This window comes from Paroedura picta, chromosome 9 (assembly GCF_049243985.1).
Source record: "Paroedura picta isolate Pp20150507F chromosome 9, Ppicta_v3.0, whole genome shotgun sequence".
Lineage (NCBI taxonomy): Eukaryota > Metazoa > Chordata > Lepidosauria > Squamata > Gekkonidae > Paroedura > Paroedura picta.
In genome coordinates, this window is record NC_135377.1 from 19,933,374 (window position 1) to 19,943,598 (window position 10,225).

The window sequence follows — 10,225 nt, forward strand, 5'->3', positions numbered from 1 at the left end:
TGGGTGAGATCAGGGCCTTGTGAGAGCCAGTTTGGTGCAGTGGTTAGGAGTGCGGACTTTTAATCTGATGAGCCAGGTTCGATTCTGCACTCCGCCACATGCAGCCAGCAGGGTGACCTTGGGCTTGGTGCAGCACTGATAAAGCTGTTCTGACCGAGCAGTGATATCTCTCAGCCTCACCCACTTCACAGGGTGTCTCTTGTGGGGAGTGGAAAGGGAAGGCAACTGTAAGCCATTTTGAGACTCCTTTGGGTAGAGAAAAGCGGCATATAAGAACCAACTCTTCTTCTTCTTCTTCTTCTTCTTCTTCATAAAACAGTGGCTGAGGCCCATGGACCACCCATGGAGCAGGCAGGGCCTCCTTACAAAGATAAACACACCGAATGTGCACAACTAGACACAATGAATAAAGCCAATTAACCATGGAGACATCCTGCCAGAGCACGTTATCCCCACACACACCCTCACACCCCTCTACAAAACGGAATGAGCTGTACTATTTTAATAATGTTTTAATCATTTTCACTTTAAACGAAAATTGTATTATTTCACTTGGACTGATAATGTTTTAATGTATTTCCATGATGTAAACTGCCCGGAGCCCCTGAGAAGGGCGGTATAGAAATGCAATGAACAAATGGAAACGAATGGGCCTGAGTCTAGATCACAAAGGGTGTCCCAGAACTCGATGGTTCCGGGACCTCGGGCTGCTCCCAAGCGTCCCTCGTCCCTGCCATTTGATCTGGAAACCTGAGCCAAAGGATTAGTCAGTGATGTGTGCATTTGCAGCGCCAACTCCTCAGGCTAAGCGATATTAGACTGTCCAACCGGGCAGAATTAACTTCCCCGTCTTCATTATCCTTATTACAAACGCTTCTTGTGGCAGCGGAAGCAACAGCAATGCCTGCTAGTCAATTCAATGCTAACCTGATTTACATCAAGATCCTGCGAGGTTCCCTCTGCCCAAGTCGACGGGTGTGAAAATGGACCCCAATGACACTCGTTTGTCACACAGGCTCCATTAGCCTTGGCGGGGTGGCCAATGGGAGCCGGGGCTCTTTTCGCTGAGCCTTTCCTCCCTAAAACAGGGGGGGAAATAATGCTAAAAGGAGTGTTTTTCTAGGCAACAGAGTGGGGCAAGGTCACTTTGGATGCTTGTAATATTCTGAGCAGTTGTGCTTCAGGCTTTCTCCCGAGAAAGTCCCAGTCAGTCTGAGAGAACAGAGGGTCTGATTAGAGCAGGGGTGGTCAAACTGCGTCCTTCCAGATGTCCATGGACTACAATTCCCATGAGCCCCTGCCAGCATTCGCTGGCAGGGGCTCATGGGGATTGTAGTCCATGGACATCTGGAGGGATGCAGTTTGACTTCCCCTGGACTAAAAGAGCTCCAGGTTCAGATTTCCACTCAGCTAGGGAAGCCTGCAGCATGATTCTGGGCCAGTCGCTGTCTCAGCCTAACCCACCTTCTGAAGCTGTCATTTTCTTCAGGAAGGTAAACAAGGTTGGTCCTGGTCAGCACTGGGATAGGAGGCCACTAATAAAGTCCAGGGTCACCACTAGCTGGAGGCGGGGACATTTCTTGCTGGGAAAATACAGCTGCAACAGAAAGAGTGCTGCCCCTGGCTGCCCCAGAATTCCTCACCACCACCCCTGGACCTTTCCACCATCCCAGGGGGGGTGTACCAGGGGGGGTGTAGAATTTGGGAAACTCTACCCTAGAGGAAGAAGAAGAGTAGAAGAAGAGTTGATTTTTATACCTCGCCTTTCTCTACCAGGAGTCTCAAAGCGGCTTACGATCACATTCCCGTTCCTCTCCCCACAACAGTAGGGGAGGCTGAGAGAGCCCTGATATTACTGCTTGGTCAGAACAGCTCTATCAACACCATGAGGAGTCCAAGGTCACCCAGCTGGCTGTTTGTGAAGGGGCGGGCAAGGAATTAAGCCCAGTTTGCCAGATTAGAAGCCACCACTCTTAAACACTGGACCAAGCTAGAATCATCAAGGAATGAACCACAACGAAGCCTAGAGCACAGCATCTGTGTTGTGATCATGATTATTATGCAATGGGCATTGTCGAGAGCAGATACCAGCTTCGTGCTGCAGACCTGCTTTTGCTGCAGTTCTCTGCATTTTATTTGGCAGTAACCCCCCCTACTGAACACAGCCGTGCTGATTTCTGAGCAGACCAGCCAGGCTTAACATCAGGGTACAAACACCGATCCTCTTTCCGACCTGCTTGTCACCAGGAAGGTCTTCAGCAGAAGCGCACAGCCATGCTGATGCCATCGTGATCCTACTTGTTCATGCATGGAGGAGAATCCGGCATGGAAACGTGGAGGGCCACAAAGAAACCGCAATGCGCGAATCCCTTTGGTCCCATGCTCTCGGAGGAGAGAAGTCTCGCAAAAGCCTAAGGAGTGCCTCAGTATGTAACCTAATTATAACTGTCCTTTAAAGTTTTCTTTCCCATAAGAACTTAATGCCTGCGGATAAAAATAGCACCGGAGATCACTCCAGCCTCCCATTGAAGTCTTCGGAATAATGCCAGCTTGATATCTATCTTCAGTGTTGTTTAAATTTTCTCTCCTTCCCAAAGAAAAGGCATTGTTTCCATGCAGCGATCAGGGAGGCTGATGCAGCGTTTCACGCTGTTCTCCTTCCCCACCAGTCCTAGTGCCCCGTTGGCTCCTGCGGGACAAGACAAAAACCTCTTTTGCTGCAGTGAGTTGGGGAAGAGGTTAGAGTGGAGACAGAGCACTTGCATTATAGTGTCCAGTGGGGCAGCAGCTAATAGCGGCAGCTTCTAATCTGGACAGCCGGGTTTGATTCCCTGCTCCTCCACATGCAGCCAGCTGGGTGGCCTTGGGCTAGTCACAGTCCTGATAGTGCTGTTCTCACAGAGCAGTCCTGTCAGAGCTCTCTCAGCCCCACCTACCTCACAGGGTATCTGTTTTGAGAAGAGGAAGGGAAGGAGATTGTAAGCCACTTTGAGACTCCTTCGGGTAGTGAAAAGTGGGGTATAAAAACCCAATTCTTCTCCCTGGGTTCAACCCCTGGCCTCTCCCAGAGAATCTCAAGTAGGAACTGGGAAAGGCCTTTTCTTATCTAAGGCTCTTAGGCCAATCAGGACAGGGAGGGGTGGGCCAGTGCTGGGCTCTTTCTGATATGCCCAGGGTAATGCCAATCACCACTTTAGAGTCAGGAAGGAATTTTCCTGAACTGTGTAGGTTTAGAGTTGCCAATCTCCAGGGGTTAGCTGGAGATCTCCCACTATTCCAGGTGACAGAGATCAGTTCAACTGGAGAAATTGGCTGCTTTTAAAGTTGGAAGCTGTGCATTATGGCATTATGTCCAGAGCCCTCCTCAGGCTCCACCCCCAAAATCTCCAGGTATTTCCCAACCTTGAGCTGGCAAGCCTATGCAGGGGGCTGGACTGGATGACCTTGGGGTACATTCCAGCTCTGTGTTTCTAATCAATGTTGTCCTGTAACAGCAAAATGAAAGAGAAATCCAAGGATTCCTTAGAAGCGAACAAAAATTAGTCCAGCATAAGCTTTCACCAGCATAAATGTTTTTGAATATATTTTATTAGGTGCTAAGATGTCACCAGGCTCCCGTTTCATTGTACCAGTTATCATGGAAGGACCAGTAGTCCGACTAAATATACAGCAGGCACCTCTGGACAAAAAAATGTGCCAAGGGTGGGGGGAATGGTCACATGCTCTGCAGCAATTAAAGGGACAGGGTGGTTCTCTGACTTGGCATAAATAAACTCACCACTGCATCAAGATGAGATCTTATGTATATAATAATTTACTTTGATATATAATATCCTTTCCTAAGGATTCTAAGATGAAGGGAACGAATTTCCCCCCATTCTCTGTCAGCTTTCCTTTCACTGCTGAGACATCAAATGTACTAGAGACCTTGTTTTTTTAATCTGGGCTATGACTGTGGATAAAACTCATTTGCTTATCTTGAATGAAATCTCTTCAGGCCTCACTTTAAAACCTTCAGGACTGTTGAGTGAGAAGCAATCCCTGAGTAAAAGCTGAGAAGGTTATAGCTTTCTCTCCGTGTCTCTCTCTCTCTCTCTGGTTTTAAAATCTACACAACAAACTGAATTGATAATTGCCCAGCTGTTCTGCTCAGAGGTTCTGAAAGACTTAAATGTCACACTATCCAAAGGGGACTGGCTTGGAAGAAGAAATTTGTGCAGGATTTCAAGTAAACGAAATTGCAGGTTTCTCGCAAGCTGATAATGGAATTTCGGTAGCTGGCAACACATGTTCATGTGGTTTGTTGTGAAGATTCGTGATATTACCGCTGCCTCCAAGGGAAGCTGGTGTTTACCTGCAATATTATAACACGGCTACCGTGTATAGTCTGGCAATACTTGCAGGCCAGGACTTATGTGCTTATACCAGAACAAAGGAGGGTGACAGCAGCCCCAGGGTGGCAGAGTCCCCAAAGATGCATCTCTTACATCAGTGGTCCCCAACCTTTTTATCACCGGGGACCACTCATCACCGGGGACCACTCAACGCCTTTTACTGAGGCCCGGTGGGGGGGGTAGTTTACTCCTCTACTCTCAACCACTGCCCTAACGCTCTCCGATCGCTATGGTAATGTTTAAACATCCCTTCAAAATAAGATACAGACATGCCACAACAATGAAGTGTGTTGTAAAGGGCTGGGGGGGGGGGATGAAATAAAGGGACGGGGGGGGGGAGAAGGCGTCCTTCGGGGCCCACCTCCAATTAGTCGAAGGACCACATGTGGTCCACGGCCCACAGGTTGGGGATCGCTATCTTACATGTCAGGATGTAGGAAGCTGAGCATGAAGGAAAGATTATTGTACCCCACGATGGTTGACCCTGTAGGCAGCTTTGGAATTCTGACACAGAGTGGTGGGTGCAGCCACAACATGGCTGCCACAGGAAGCAGAGCCATAGGCACAGAGGAATCCCAAGCATGGGGGAGAAGAGGATTCTTTCAGTATTCTATAGGACAGGGATGGCCAAATTGTGGCCCTCCAGTGCTGGCAGGGGTTCATGGGAATTGTAGTCCATGGACATCTGGAGAGCCACAGTTTGGCCACCCTCGCTGCAGGGCATGCAAGCCGGCTTTGTTTCATGCAGCCTTGGCAAATGTTACCAACTGGGGAGATGGCCAGTTCTTTTAATTCTTCAAGTAATTTGTCATTTTTATAATTTGCTTTATTGTTCTATTTATTGTTTTTATTTGTACTTATTGTATTTTAGATGTTGCAAGCTACCCAGAGTCCCCTGTGAGGAGAGGGTGCAGGCCATAAAATTACTTAATTAATTAATTAATTAATTTATTTTAAAAAACTAGATTGGGGAAAAGAGGTGAGCAAAAAAAGAAAACAAACACTGTGGTGGCACCTGTGACTAGATCAGGGTTATTTTAACTTGCATAGCTGATCAGATCTTCAGCAGTCAGTGAAAAGCCCTGTTAGGTAACTGCCTCACCTGGCCTCTTCCACTTTCTAAAAACATTTTATTAGTGCATTCATGGGCACCATGTTGGGGACTTCAGCACTAACACCTCCCCCAATCCAGCCTTAGCAGTATCCAGCTGCAGGGCCAGATTATGATGTTATGAGGTTCTAACCTGTGCCTGTTCCAAATGTACCACCAGGGAAAGCTAAAAAATAATTGAGTCCAATGGCACCATTAAGACCAACAAAGATTTGTTCAAGGTGTGAGCTTTTGTGGGCATGCACGAAATGTATGTTCAGCAACAGCAAACCTCAATACCAGGAGATAATTCTAGGAGATAACCTCAGAGGGAAACCTTGGCTTCTATGCCCTTCTGTTGGCCCTTTATGGCAACTGGTTGGTGACTAAGTACAGCAAGATGCTGGACTAGAAGAACCACTGGTTTGATCCATCAGTTCTCTTCTTATGTCAGACGTAAACCACAGCCCCTTCCTGCTTGAAAACCTATGCCATGATCAATCTGTAAGGTGCTAGAAGAAGCTTGTTCTGTCTTTCTACACACACACGTTATGTAAGTTACTAGTAATCAAGCCCGCTGCAGCTAAATGCAGCGGGCGCTAGGCAGTTACTGTTGGTGGGTCATGGGAATTGTATTGCATGGACATCTGTAGGGCCGGAGCTTGACTCTACCGGAGTTACCCTCTACCTCCCCCCAGTCGAGGCCGCCATGGCAACCCCTTTCCGTCGTCTGGCTGGAAACCAGGCCCCGCACTCACCTGCAGTCTCTCCTTCAGCTGCGGTAGCAGCTGCCGGAATCGCTGGACGGGGTCGAAGCCCTGCGGCTGCGCGGGCACCTGGAGGCCGGATGGGGCCTGTAGTTGAGCGGCGGTGACCGCCGCGGAGGCCTGGGTGGTCGGCTGCTGGCCGGGAGGCACCCCGGGGGCGGCAGGAGGCGCGGCCTGGGCCAGCTGTTGCTGCTGCTGCTGGTGAGGCGCCGCCGCTGCCATGCTGCTTTGTTGGCGAAGAGGACTATGCCGGTTGGCACGCTCCAGTCGTGCGGAGCGGAAGTGCCCTGGTAGCGGCGAACTCCATTTCCCAGCAGGGCCAGCGCCGCGGCCGGAAGTGCCTCGTAGCGCCGCCGACGGTCTCCCTTCGCCGGTCCCGGGATCGCGATGGCGCCCAGCATCCAGACCCAGGCGCAGCGGGAGGATCCGGGCCACAGGTGAGACGCCAGGCCGCCAGGCAGGGAGCCCCCGGCAGCCGCGCTTTGCGCGACTGCCGGGGGCTCCCTCGGGTGGCGGCCTGACGCAGCGAGAGGCGCTTCGCGCCTCTCGCCGCGTCAGGCCAGGAGCAACTGCGAGCCGCGCTCCGCTGGGAATCGGAGGGACCAATCGGCAGGCGCGAAGCGCCTGCCGATTGGTCCGTCTGATTGTCTGTCGTGAGGAAGGGTCCAATCCGGACCCTTCCTCATCACGGACAGAGCCCACCTCAAGGCCCCTTAACCATTTATTTAGTCCGTGGCGCCCGCGGCGCCACGGGCGGTTTAAAGATGTGTTTTGTTTAGCCCTTGGCTTGCACATTGCTATACCTTTAGCTGAACAAATTTGGTATTGGAAACAGACAGTCTTATGTACTTCATGCTTCATTAATGTCTGGTATCTTTTCATCCCATTTTCACATTCCATACCCCTCTGACCCCTATGTCTTCAGCAATTTTTATGAATGAAACAGACAGGGTATTTATCCTAAGAAATGTTGTACTGATGTTATATTTTCAGAGACATTTCTTTATGAACCTCTAGGGCAGGCTTTCCCTGGGGTTACTTTACAGCCCTGGAAGGGTTTCCTGAATGGGTGGAAGTTATTTTTATATACTTTTTAGTTTGTCAAACATCTATTGGGTGATATGACCATATATTGTCATGTTGACCTGCACGGAGGGGAAGCATGGCCAGTGATAGGCCTGGAGGGTGGGGTGGGGAGAGGCTATACTTCCCAACCATATTCTGTGTAATCGCACCACTTCTGGGGTTTCTCAAAGCCTGAAAAAGGTTTCAGGGGTTTCTCAGCAGTAAAAACATTGAGAAAGGCTGCTCTGGGGTGTTCTGTTATGTGGCAGATGTGTGCATGTTTTCCCACCACTGCCACTTTGCAGGGTACATTTTTTACACAAGGAGGCTCTTTGATGATGAAACACATGCAACTCGCTGGAAAAGTTGCCAGCCACTCAAACCTCCAACAAGTGAGAAATGCTTCTCAATGGCAGTATTGAGAAGCATCAGCTGGCCACCGAGTGAACATGTCTGCCAGAACAACCTGCGGCCATCTGTCTTGATTAGAAACTACTTACGCCGTGAAACGGCTTTGCACAAGCTGCCCGGGCACGTGCCACCACATGGCAAGCCAGCAACCCTAAGTGTGGCACATGGAGTCTGTGGTTCAAGCGGGTGCTGGTCATTCCACATTTACGTCACTAATGCCTGGATCTGATGTTGGTTTTTTAAAAGTGTATGCCAGGGGTAGTCAACCTGCGGCCCTCCAGATGTCCATGGACTACAATTCCCATGAGCCCCTGCCAGCATTCGCTGGCAGGGGCTCATGGGAATTGTAGTCCATGGACATCTGGAGCGCCGCAGGTTGACTACCCCTGGTCTATACAGACAGGTTTTTGAGTTTTCTTTTAAGGGCAATAGCTGTGTCGCAGCTTTTGAAGGAGAGATGGTCAAAATTAAACTACCTACAGCAGCATCCTATGCACAGTGAATCCGTTCAAGCCCCTCAGTGAATTTAGACTGGAAGAACTTTGCATTGGCGTGTGCTGTTTAGCACCTGTAACTGTTGTCTCTGTTTTATACGCTTCAATAGTAGATTTCAGAGAGTGGTGCTGGGGGGCTGCTGCATCTGCCTCAAGGGGTTCCCCAAGGATCCCTCATGCTTTTCAATTTCCATGTGAAGCCAATGGGGATATGAGTGGCCAGACCCCCCCCCCCCGCTGTGACATTTTGGGGTAGTTGATAGGCAGCATATACAGAAGCACCCTTCATTAATACTGTATCAACTATTAATTTGTTGCACATTGCCTGGAAGTAGACATTTGGAATGCATGTCAGTTGCCTCTCAAACACCGAAATGCACTTTCTCCAGGCAGGTACAGAAAACATGTCAGCCAGATGTCAATCTTCAGGACATACCGTATATACTCGAGCATAAGCCGACCTAAATTTTAGCCAAGGCACCTAATTTTAGCATAATATCAACAATAACAGGTAAGTGGGACCCTCACTCGATTATAAGCCTAGGGGGGCTTTTTCAGCATTAAAAATATGCTGCAAAAGTAGGCTTATATACAGCATTTGGTCATTTACAGTCTGTGGGATCACAGGGGCTCACTCAGGGTTGGCTTCCTATCCTCATCCAAAAGGGAAGCATACCTTTAAGACAATAGGGTCTCCATGAAACCAGTAGTAATCAGCTTCCTAATCTCTCCTTCCTCTCACACCCATAGAACTCAATTAGTAATTCCTAACAATGCCTCACTATAGTTGTTTCCCATCCAGCAATCAAGGGGGAATCAAGAAATCTTAACATCTTTAGTTCTACTCCAGTAGAACAATCATAGTTGTCCAACTTCCTGGGAAACCCATTATGGTTGCTCCCAGAACCTTGTCCACACCCAGACAAACCCGTAGCATGCCTCCTAGGTTTTTTGTCACATTGTTTTAGGGGCCAGCACATCAGCCATTTTCCTATAGAAATAGAGCACTCACCACCAGTGTGTGTGTTCCCTGGGCACTTTGCACACACAACCTACTTGCAAATAGGCTCTCTTTCTTCATTCTCCAAAGTGCTGGTCATATTCATTGCTGAATCCACGGACTTTCCTCTTCCCGTCATGATGGCAACTATCACCCTCGCTTTTCCAAGTGCTGTTCCCTTTTACTCCTGCCTTTCTCAGATAATTCTCTGTGTGTTTTTATGTGCTTCTCGTGTCCTTGTTTGTACCCCTTTTAAATTCCCCTTAATAAAAATAACTTTTCAGTTTACACTGGACAGGTTTATTTAGAGGTTTTTTTTAGTGGAGTAACCCAGTACACATAATTAGTTACCTGCCTCTTACCAAGTCTTCAATAAGAATGCTAATTTCCCCAATTAAATCAGGAGGCCTCCAATGTGAAGGCATCCTGAGATTTTGACTGAGTTGCCATCAATATGCAGATGACATTCGGCTCTATCCTGTGCTACCAGCAGATCCCAGGGAGGCTATAGAAACTATCAACAGGTGCTTGGAGGCAATTTTGGAACTGATGAGGGCTGACAAGCTGAAACTTAATCCTGACAAAACAGAGGTGCTACTGGTGAGAGGGAAGTCTGACTGAGGAAATGGATTGTCTCCTGTTCTGGGTGGGGTTGTACTTCCCTAAAGGGGCAAGTTTGTAGCTTGTGGATGCTCTGACCTGACATGTGCTTCCTGTCAGAGGTGGCTATGGTGGCCAGAACTTCCTTTCACTAGCCTCAGCCCTTCCTGGGTGGAGAAGATCTTGTCACTGTAATAGATGTCCTGGTAACATATAGATTGGATTACTGCAATGCACTCTGTGTGGGGCTACCCCTGAAGTCTGTCCAGAAGCTACAACTGGTACATAAAGCTGTGGTCAGAGTGCTGACTAGGCCCAACTCCTCTTAAGAATCCCTCCTAGCTATCAACTGTCTTCAGGAAAACCATCAGGAAAAGCAATAGCAGCTGAGCACCAGTGTAGTT